The 11382-nt window shown below is 47.6% G+C and overlaps 1 pseudogene; it reads left to right on the top strand.

Annotated features, from left to right (window-relative positions):
- The first annotated feature begins 8852 nt into the window (after positions 1 to 8852).
- LOC121558778 lies at positions 8853 to 9023 on the top strand (annotated as a pseudogene).
- The last annotated feature ends 2359 nt before the right edge of the window (positions 9024 to 11382 follow it).

Genomic DNA, 11382 nt, shown 5'->3' with positions numbered 1-11382 from the left:
ATCAATTTCTCTCAGCCAATCATCAGTCATTTGTATAAGTGCTGTGCTCGTTGAATGTCCTTCCCTACAAGGGTGCTGAAGGTCTGTTGTCAATTAGTTTACTGTAAAATAGCATTGTATCTTGTCAAACAACATTTCTTCCAAAAGTTTACTAAGGGTTGGTAACAGGCTGATTGGTCGGCTATTTGATCCAGTTAAGGGGGCTTTACTATTCTTAGGTAGGGAAATAACTTTTACTTCCCTCCAGGCCTGAGGGCACACACTTTCTAGTAGGCTTAAATTGAAGATGTGGCAATAACGTCCGCTATTATCCTCAGTAATTTTCCATCCAAGGTGTCAGACCCCGGTGGCTTGTCATTGTTGATAGACAACAATAATTGTTTTACCTTTTCCACACTCACTTTACGGAATTCAAATTTACAATTCTTGTCTTTCATAATTTGGTCAGATATACTTGGATGTGTAGTGTCAGCGTTTGTTGCTGGCATGTCATGCCTAAGTTTGCTAATCTTGCCATGAAAAAATCATTAATGTCGTTGGCAATATCAGTGGGTTTTGTGATGAATGAGCCATCTGATTCAATGAATGATGGAGCGGAGTTTGCCTTTTTGCCCAAAATTTCATTGAAAGTGCGCCAAAGATTTTTACTATCATTCTTTGTCATTTATCTTTGTTTCATAGTGTAGTTTCTTCTTTTTATTCAGTTTAGTCACATGATTTCTCAATTTGCAGTACGTTTGCCAATCGGTTGTACAGCCAGACCGATTTGCCATCTCTTTTGCATTATCCCTCTCAACCATACAATTTTTAAATTCCTCATCAATCAACTGGGATTCAACAGTTTGTACAGTCATTTTCTTAATGGTTGCATGATTATTAGTAACTGGGATAAGCAATTTCATAAATGTGTCAAGTGCAGCGTCTGGTTGCTCGTCATTACACACCACGGACCAACAAATATTCTTCACATCAACAACATAGGAATCACTACAAAACGTATAGTATGACCTCTTATACATAATATTAGGCCCAGCCTTTGGAACTTTGGTTTTCCTAGATATGGATACTATATTGTGATCACTGCATCTGATGGATTTGGATACTGCTTTCAAACAAATTTCTGCAGCATTAGTAAAGATATGATCAGTACATGTTGATGATTTCATTCCTGTACTGTTTGTAACTACCCTGGTAGGTTGATTGATAACCTGAACCAGGTTGCAGGCACTAGTTACAGTTTGCAGCATGATGAAAGCCAGTCAATATTTACCTCACCCAGAAAATATACCTCTCTATTGATATCACATACATTATCAAGCATTTCACACATGTTATCCAGATACTGACTGTTAGCACTTGGTGGTCTATAGCAGCTTCCCACAAGAATGGGATTTAGGTGAGGCAGATGAACCTGTAGCCATATTACTTCAACAGTATTTAACATGAGATCCTCTATATTCAGAATCACATTCCTGTAAAGCTTAAACAGCCACACCTCCACCTTTGGCTTTTCTATAGATCTTATAACAATGCATTGCTACCACTGTGTCATCTAAGGTATTATCAAAGTGAGTTTCAGCGACAGTCAGAATATGAATGTAATCTGTTACAAGCAAATTATGGATGTTTCCCCGCGTTGTCATCTATCCCTATCTGAATGGCCTGTGCTACCTGAAACTTGCCTGCCAAGGAATTCATCTCCATCTGCTTCTCCTCCTCCATCCTGTAGTGAAGTAGACGGAGAACAGCAAGAAGAGTCTTCCAATCAGCGCTGGTCCCGTGTCACAAGTTTATGGAAACCGAAGGCAGCGGCAGGCTGCTAAGCGGGTGGGAGTGACTGAGAGTTTTGGAGCAGATTGACATAAGGAATAGCTTCGCTGCACCGGTGCCTGATCTACCTGCGCCTTCATCGCTGGGACTGCCTATGTCTGCAGCGGCGGTGGTAACTCCAACTACGGTGACTCCTGCAGCGGCTTCGTCATCGAGTTCGGCTCCTTTCCCTCTCTCTGGATCTGATGGGGCACTGCCTGCTGTGGGAGGTGTGGACCTATCACTGGGAGCAGCAGGCGTATGCTATCCTGCTTCTCGTGGGTCCGTGAAAAGCTCAACGAATTGTTTGAGGGGTGGGAATGGCCATTGTATTGGGCAGTTCAATGTTGAGAAATGTCTCAGTCGCTTGAGCAAAAACGTTGTGCTATCCAGGAGCACGAATACAGGACATCAATAAGCTGCTCAAACATTTTAAACTGGCATCAGGAAATGTATTCTATAATAGTTCATGTGGGATTCAATGACATTATGAAGGGCAGCTGAGAACAGCTGAAAAGTATTTTAAAGAACTGATTGGGTCACTACTTGGCACCATAATATCTAGCCCTCCCTAAATCGTGGCATTGAACGGTTCAGCAGACTTTTAGCCCTCCATAACTGGCAACGAGACTATTGAAGCTCTGTGGGTGTAACATTTGACAATTTTGATACATTCTGTAAACAAAGCTTGTATTATAAGGAGGATGGGATCCACCCAAAACATTTGGGTTCATGGATCCTTTTACAGCATAATAAGGCTATCCCAGCTAATTTAATCCCTACCATTGTGTCACTGAATTGTCATAATCTTCAGCAAATGTACATTATCCCAGGGGCGCTGGCAGACACAATGTAAGTAACCTAATTTATGTCCCTCTTACTGCCCTGAATGCCTCTGCTGATCCTACAGTTATTGTATGCAGTAATCATGTGCCTTTGAATCAGAGTTCTACTGTTAGCACTGAGGCGGTGTGCCCTAGCATGAAGTCCACTGTGTGCAGCTCATCCTGCTCTAACATAAATAAGAAGAGCATTTCTACTTTTGCTACGGTTCTCAGTAAATCAATGAAAACAATCAAGCATCACAGAAAAGTGCCAAAAATAGCCCATGTTAACATATGAAATTAATAACTTGCTAGTAACAGATTTATATTCTGACTATCTCTGAAATTCACTTAGATAATACCTTTGATGATACATGGTTATAACATTTACAGAAAAGAGAGAAATGCCAATGGTGAAGGTGTTGCTGTTTATATTCAGAACCACAAGCTTAGAGAGCGTCTCATGTTAAATACTGTAATATGGCTACAGGCTCATCTGCCTCACCTAAAGTCCATTCTTGTGGGAAGCTGCTATAGTGCTGTCATGTTTCAGGAGAAGACCCAGATGCAGACAGTGTCGAAGAAATACAAGTTTATTACAAAAACAGGGGGCATGCAAACGACAGGTAAAGGGCAGGCAGAGGTCAGTAATCCAGATCAGAGTCCAAAAGGTACAGAACGGAAGGCAGTCTCACTGTCAGGGCAGGCAGAATGTTCAAAACCGGGAAAACTATAAAACAGGAACTTGAGAAAGACAGGAGCATGGGGAAACCCGCTGGTCACCTTGATGAAACAAAACAAACTGGCAACAGACAAAACAGAGAACACAGGTATAAATATACTGGGGATAATGGGGAAGATGGGCGACACCTGGAGGGGGGTGGAGACAATCACAAAGAGGTGAAACAGATCAGGGTGTGCCTAATTTCTACCAGCATGTTAAATGTGCAACCAGAGGAATAAAAACTCTATACCACCTTTACTCCACACACAGAGATGCGTACAAAGCTCTCCCTCGCCCTCCATTTGTTAAATATGACCATAACTCTATCCTCCTGATCCTGCTTATAAGCAAAAACTTAAGCAGGAAGCACCAGTGACTCGGTTAATAAGGAAGTGGTCAGATGACGCAGATGCTAAGCTCCAGGACTGTTTTGCTAGCACGGACTGGAATATGTTCCGGGATTCTTCCGATACCATTGAGGAGTAAACCACATCAGTCACTGGCTTCATCAATAAGTGCATCAATGACGTCATGCGGTACTAAAAAGTGCAGGTTTTGTGGGTCGGACGTGCACGAGGCGAGGGTTTGTGACGAGCCTAAGGCGTGCCACGGGTGTGGCTCGTCAGCGCACCTGTGGTGGGAATGTCCGGCTCATCACAGGTCATATGCATCTGCATCTGGTGGGGGAGCAGGAGCGAGAGATGGGGGAGAAAGAAGAGGAGGAGTCCTAGACCCAAGCACAGGTCCAGAGGAAACACCTTCACTGACGGAGGAGGAGCCGAGAACGGCAGCGGGAGGAGAGGGGAACAGGCAAGGGACGGCCACAGCAGGACCGGAAGGGAGTGAGGGAGAGGAGGTGCCACAGACGGCAGCGACTGAGGGAGAGTAGGTCGGGAAGGAGCCAGCCACAGGCCCGGGAGGAGAGGAGAAGGGGGGAGATGGGATGCCGGCGTGGGGAGACAGCGAGATGTCGAGTGCCTGGGTGGACGAGATGAGGGAGATGGTGGAGGAGCTTGCTGTCAGGGGGGGCGGGGGAGAGGGGTTAGCCAAGCAAGTCATGGCGGAGAAGGGTAGTGGGGTGGAAGAAACTCCTGTGTCCTCGCTGCCCCACCGCCATCGCACAACTCCTAGTGGGTATTGATCTCCCGAGCACAGCTCAGGACTGGTCGTCCGATGGGGGGGTCGCAGATTGTTTCTGAGGGCTCTAGATCCCCCTACTCTTTTCCCAACCTGCTTCAGGGCTGGGAAATTGGAGGCTGCTGGTGGTGAACCCAGGATGCAGGGAACTCAGGATCCAAACACTGTTCCTGCATCCTGGGTTGGAGAGATGGAGGACGATGGGGGGACTTCTGGAGTGGAGATGGTGTCCCTTCCTGAGGAGATGGTGACCATCGGGTGAGCCTCCAGTTTCTTTTTTTTTTGGGGGGGGGTTTAGTAGGTTTTATTTTATGATGGCATCAATTACTTTTGTTAGTTTAAATGTAAGGGGATTGAGGGATAGTTTTAAGAGAAGGGTGTTTTTTTGTTATTTAGACAGTGTTGGGTTTGATTTTTGTTTTTTACATGATGTTCACCTAAGTGATGGTGGGGATGTGATTAGGTTTAAGAGGGAGTGGGACAATGGTGAGTCAGTTTGGGGCATGGGGGGGTTCATTCATCAGGGGTAGGGATTTTTTGGGAACAGGGAGGTGAAGGTTGAGGGTACTTTTGTTGTTATGCAGGGGAGGGTTTTGAGGGCGGATGTCACTTTAAGGGATTGTAGGTATAGGTTAGTTGGGGTGTACGGGCCACAGTTGGCGGCAGACAGGAAGGAGATGGTTGACTCTCTGGTGCCACTGTGTGTCACTAATAGGCAGTTGGTGATAGGGGGTGATTTTAATATAGATTTAGGGTTTGAGGAGGACAGTAGTGCAGGTGCCATTACCGGGTGAAATGGCTTCATGGTCTGGTCGATGGGGGTCTGCACACTGCTCCGACGTTAGCGGGTCCCACTTGGCGCAACTCCCAGGGGGGGGTCGCGCGGAGGCTCAACTACATTTTTCTATCCAGGTCATTGGGTCGGTTGTCTGGGCGTTTGTTGCCTGTTTCTTTTCAGATCACGACGGGGTGCTCCTGCAGGTGAGTTCACCAGTCTGCCTCTTCGGTAGGGTTTACTGGAAATTAGATTGGGATCTACTGGATGAGCAAGCTTTTGTTAACGCCTTTTTTGTTTTCTTTCGGGGGCTTGAGAGCCTCCGGTCCATGTGTGAGGGGGTGTTAGTGTGGTGGGAATTAGTAAAGGTAAGGATTAGAGTCTTTATTATAGGAAATTGAAAGAGGAGAAAGAGGGAGGAAAGGAGGGAGGCGGATCGTATCCAAAGGTTGCTCGAACTCGAGTATGAGGCAGTTAACCTCGGCGGGTCGGTCGACTGGGAAAGATTCTCTGCCCTAAAGGCGCAACTCAGGGAGCTGCATGAGCGGAAGGCTCGCGCTTTCCTGGAGCGTGCGCATAGCGGTTTTTAGAACACGACGAGACTTGTTCCGCCGTATTCTTTAAATCAGTTAGGGGCAGACAGAGTAGGAAGGTAATGTACAGGGTTAGGGAAGAAAAAGGCAGAGTTGTTAGAGAAACGGAGGAAAAGGTGACCACTGACCATTTCCAAATTTTCTTTCAGGGAAGGGTAGTAGACGTAGAGTAGGGAAACTTGTTTTTAGAACACCTGTCCCGGGAATTGCCGGAGGATATTAGAAAAGTGATGGAGGCTCAGATCTCCCTCAAAGAGGCTGAGAGCGTCCTCAGGAGGATGGGAAAAGGGAAGGTGCCCGGGATGGATGGGCTGCCGGCTGAGTTTTACCTCAAGTTTTGGGGGATACTTGGACCGGTAGTCTTGAAGGCCATCTACGAAAAAAAAGGGTCCCGGGGGGATTGATTGCCGTAGGTTTGCTATCACTTCTTTACAAGAAGGAGGACGCCACAGACCTTGGCAACTGGCGGCCGTTGACCATGCTGTGCATAGACTACAAGCTGCCTTTGATCGCGTGAATAGATATTTTCTTTTCAGGGTGTGTCACGAACCGGCTCAAGTTCGTAACAAAAGGGAGACACGTGGAGACAAGGAATACTCAAAGTATATATTTATTAACTAAAGTAAACTAAATCAATTAACAATGCTGTGTGTAATCAGTAATCAGTAGTGTAAGTGAGTGTTTGCATGCATAAATGTAATATGGAAAGGTGCCAAAGCAAACAACCAAAAAGCCACAAAAATACCACAACAACAATCAAAGTATCTGCCTGGAGAGAGTCTCCTCAATGAATGTGGAAGAGGTCCATTTATCCTGGGACACACCCGGCCCAGGTGTTTCCCATGTAGCTGAGGACCCTCCCAACTATATGTCGGAGCGGGGTGCCGGGTTAGCGTAAATAGTCACATGGGGTGACGTTTTTGACCTCTCGTCTGGGGTCAGGCAGGGGTGCCCGCTGTCGGCACTCCTGTTTGTTCTGTACATGGAGCCTCTGGGGGTTGCCATTAGGGCGGACACAGGGGTGGATGGCTTGTTAATCCCTGGAAGTGGTGGGCTGCATGTCAATTTGACGCAGTACGCCGACGACACTTCCTTGCTGCTTAGCAAGGACTCGTGCCTGATCAGGTCCCTTGCCTCGTGTACTCGACTTAGTACCCGCTTTGTCATGTCCCACTGCGGGGGGGCACGGGGACCCCTGTCCCCGGCGTGACTGTCAACCGTGTCGGACAGTCCTCAGTGCACACCCGACTCTGTTGCGTTGCCAGATTGGGGATCGGCTCACGTAAACTGGCGCCAAGGGTCAGCGGCAATGTCGGCAACCCACCCGACCCGTCTTGAAACACTGACCAAGGAGTCTAACGCACGCGCAAGTCAGAGGGTTTACGCTGAACACACCCCGTGGTGCAATGAAAGAGAGGGCCGGCGCGCTCAGGCTGAGGTGGGATTGGTCCCTCGGGGAGGTGGAGCGTGAGCGCGTGCAATAGGACCCTAAAGATGGTGAACTATGCCTGGGCAGTGTGAAGCCAGAGGAAACTCTGGTGGAGGTCCGTAGCGGTCCTGCCGTGCAAATCGTTCGTCCGACCTGGGTATAGGGGCGAAATAAAGACTAATCGAACCATCTAGTAGCTGGTTCCCTCCGAAGTTTCCCTCAGGATAGCTGGCACTCTAAGTCTAGCAGTTTTATCTAGTAAAGTGATTGATTAGAGGTCTTTGGGCCGAAACGATCTCAACCTATTCTCAAACTTTAAATGGGTAAGAAGCCCGGCTTGCTGGCTTGGAGCTGGGCGTGGAAAGAGAGCCGCCTAGTGGGCCACTTTTGATAAGCAGAAATGGCGCTCTGGGATGAACCGAACGCCCGATGCCGACGCTCATCAGACCCCAGAAAAGGAGTTGGTCGATATAGACAGCAGGACGGTGGCCATGGAAGTCAGAATCTGCTAAGTAGTGCGTAACAACTCACCTGCTGAATCAACTAGCCCTGAAAATGGATGGCGCTGGAGCGTCAGGCTCATACCCAGCCGTCGCCGGCCACGGGAGCCTCGAGGGATACTCCGCAACAAGTAGGAGCACGGAAGCCTAGGGCACGGGAATGGGTGGAGCCGCCGCGGGTGCAGATCATGGTGGTAGTAGCAAATATTCAAACGAGAACTTTGAAGGCCAAAGTGGAGAAGGGTTCCATGTGAACAGCAGAAGAACATGGGTCAGTCGGTCCTAAGAGATGGGCGAACCCCGTTCGGAAGGGAGGGGCGATGGCCTCCGTGAACCCCTGCCGATCGAAAGGGAGTCGGGTTCAGATCCCAGAATCCGGAGTGGTGAAGACGGGCGCCGCGAGGCACCCAATGCGATAACGCGACCGATCTCGGAGAAGCTGGCGGGAGCCCCGGGGAGAGTTATATTTTCTTTGTGAAGGGCAATGCTCCCTTCACGACCTTCTGACTGTTTTTATGGACTATGAATGACTCGACAGGCTACCTGACAATTTTAGAGTGGGAATTACTCTTTTAGACTTTGATTGTAAACTTTTTACCAAGGTATTAACACTCAGAATGTCTTCTGCTTTAGGGGAGGTGATCCACCCGGACCAAGCCTGTGCCATCCCAGGAAGGAAGGTCACGGACAGCCTGGTACGGATCAGTGATGCCATCTGTTATGCGAGAGACAGAAATATGCGGCTTGTAGTCCTAAATTTTGATTTTGAGAAAGCTTTCGATCGTGTCTCATACCAGTAACTCGTCAAGGTACTGCAAAAAATGGAGTTCCCTGAAAGGTTTCTAGCTTGGGTGGGATTGCAGTATGGGGACATTACCAGCAAAACCCTTGTAAATGGGCATTTGTCAAAATCAGTGGGAGTACACTGCGGCGTCCGTCAGTGATGTCCGTTATCTCCGCTTCTATTTGTGCCCTGCATTGAACCACTGGCACAGGTCTTGAGAAGGGACCAACGGATCAGTGGGGTGGGTATCCCGGGGAGTGGGGGGGATGACCACCAAATGCGTTTTTTACATGGACGACAGATATTAAACCTTCTTATCAGTTTAATATCTGATATGTCCCCCATCGGGGGACTACATATTAAAATGATTTTTTGAACAGGAAATGGGGCTTGCTCCTTCCACTCCACGACCCGGTATTGCAGTACCTCCAGGAATGGTGCAAAACTTTTCTCCCATTGTCAAGGAAAATAACTACACGGAGGTAGGTAAACAGCCGGGGAGTGGGGGGATGACCGCCAAGTGTGTGTTTTATATGGACGATGTCAACATTTTATGTACCAACCTTTTATCCGTTGACAGGACTCTGGACAGGACTGACTGGTACGGACGAGCCTCTGGGGCGAGACTGAATAGAGACAAGACGGAGGCCCAATTTTTTGGACCGTGGGCAGACTCAGACTTGACCAGATTTCCACTGACAGTTAAAATGACAGAGATAAGCGTACTGGGAGGGAAGGAGGAGGGAGCGGCAATTGGACTGGGATTTTAAGGACAGTGAGACAGAGACTGGGCTTTTGGGGACTACAGCAGCTGACTTTTGAGGGCAAGGTTTTAATCATCAAGGCTGTGATTTTTCCTGTGCTTTTACTAATCAGCTCTGTTTTTATCCCACCTCAAGTGACACCTTATCTCTACTTGTTCCTTGGTAGCCACTACACAGCGTTACATCTCACTCTTGCCACCTCCCCGGTCAACAACAAGACCCAGGCCCTCGCACAGTTCTGGCTGGGGTCTTTCGTCAGGACCCCGAGGCTGATCCCAGTCGACCTGCGAGCCCCAGTCTCTTTCCTGCTCCCTACACACTATGCCCAGCTCAAAAAGTTTTAAAGACATTTTAATATGGAAAAAGAGTCAGTGACGGTTTTGACTAAACACCTCTCTCTTCTCTCTCTTGTGCAGGAGCAGGAACCAGTGTGTCCAGTGCGCGGGCTTGCTATAGACGAGTCCACAACAATTTGGCACAACGTGGCCCATCCTGCCCTCCTGAACCGGCACCGGGACCTGTCCTGGATGGTCGCACACAAGATCTTCCCAGTCAGGGCCTTTATGCACTCCCGGGGCATGGCGAGGACATCCGCGTGCCCCTGATCACGCTGCGGCCAAGACGAGTCGGTGAGGCACTGACTCTGGAAGCTGTGGAGGTAATCAGGCCCCCTGATCTCCCCGTGTCAGCCAGCAGGGGAGGACCTAACACCTCAGCTGTATGGGGTGGGCTGAAGGCCTATACCACCAAAGGCCTTCACCAAACCTGCTGGTAGGAAAACAGGTAGAGACCAGCCACGGAAGCCCTGGGGTGGTACAGTTGAAAGGGGGCCTCAACCCCAGGCGAAGGGTCCCCCACAACAGCTAAGGTTCCGGTGGCCATGGCCTGACAGCGCTGCGGCGCATAGGGCGATGCTCCTAGGGGAGGGATCTCCTCTGGGCCCCGAAGGATAGGATGGTAGTTGATTCAGAAGAGCAGGAGGAGGCGAGTTTGATAAGGACTCAACCTGTTCCTGCACAAAGGACCGAAGACAGCTTTCCAACATGTTTATCATGTCTTAAAAATGTTTTACTCTTGTTAAATCATATGTGCACATTTTTAAGTGGCTTTTACAGATTAGATTTTTACAAAAAACGTACTTCTGTTCTTGGTTGTTTTATTGTTTTAAATAAACAACTTGTACTTATAACAATTGTAAATGTAATATTCAATGCTGGTTTTAATAAATGTTATGCCATTTTCTATGTGTGTACAAATGATGTAAAAATATATATGAGAAATAGAAATTGTATCAAATAAAAACTTTTTCCAAAACAAAAAATCTGTTCTTATCAGGTCTGGGTGAACGGATGATCTCTGCATGTGTATTTCCCACCGTAAAGCATAGAGGAGGAGGTGTTATGGTGTGGGGGAAAATAAGAACAATCCAACATTTTTATTTGATACTGTCGCAAAGCTAACTAAAAAGCAGCATTCCCCTTTCACTTCAGCAGTGATGAATTCATGACCTTCTTCAACGAAAAGATCATGATAATTAGCCAGCAAATTACGGACTCCTCTTTGAATCTGCGTATTTCTCCAAAGCTCAGCTGTCCTGAGTCTGCACAAAACTGCCAGGACCTAGGATCAATGGAGACACTCAAGTTTTTTGACACATTCATGAAAATAGTCATGGCCTCTAAACTCTAAAGCTGCATACTGGACCCTATTCCAACTAAACTACTGAAAGAGCTAGATCATGTGCTTGGCCCTCCTATGTTGAACATAATAAATGGCTCCCTATCCACTGGATGTGTACCAAACTCACTAAAAGTGGCAGTAATAAAGCCTCTCTTGAAAAAGCCAAACCTTGACCCAGAAAATGTAAAACACTATCGGCCTATATCGAATCTCCCATTCCTCTCAAAATTTTTTGAAAAAGCTGTTGTGCAGCAACTCACTGCCTTCCTGAAGACAATTTTTTTTATACGAAACGCTTCAGTCTGGTTTTAGACCCCATCATAGCACTGAGACCGCACTCGTGAAGGTGGTAAATTACCTTTT

This window comes from Coregonus clupeaformis, unplaced genomic scaffold (genome assembly GCF_020615455.1).
Source record: "Coregonus clupeaformis isolate EN_2021a unplaced genomic scaffold, ASM2061545v1 scaf0328, whole genome shotgun sequence".
NCBI classification, from domain to species: domain Eukaryota; kingdom Metazoa; phylum Chordata; class Actinopteri; order Salmoniformes; family Salmonidae; genus Coregonus; species Coregonus clupeaformis.
Note: the sequence above shows the minus strand (reverse complement) of the source record. Positions and strands in the feature narration are given on the sequence as shown.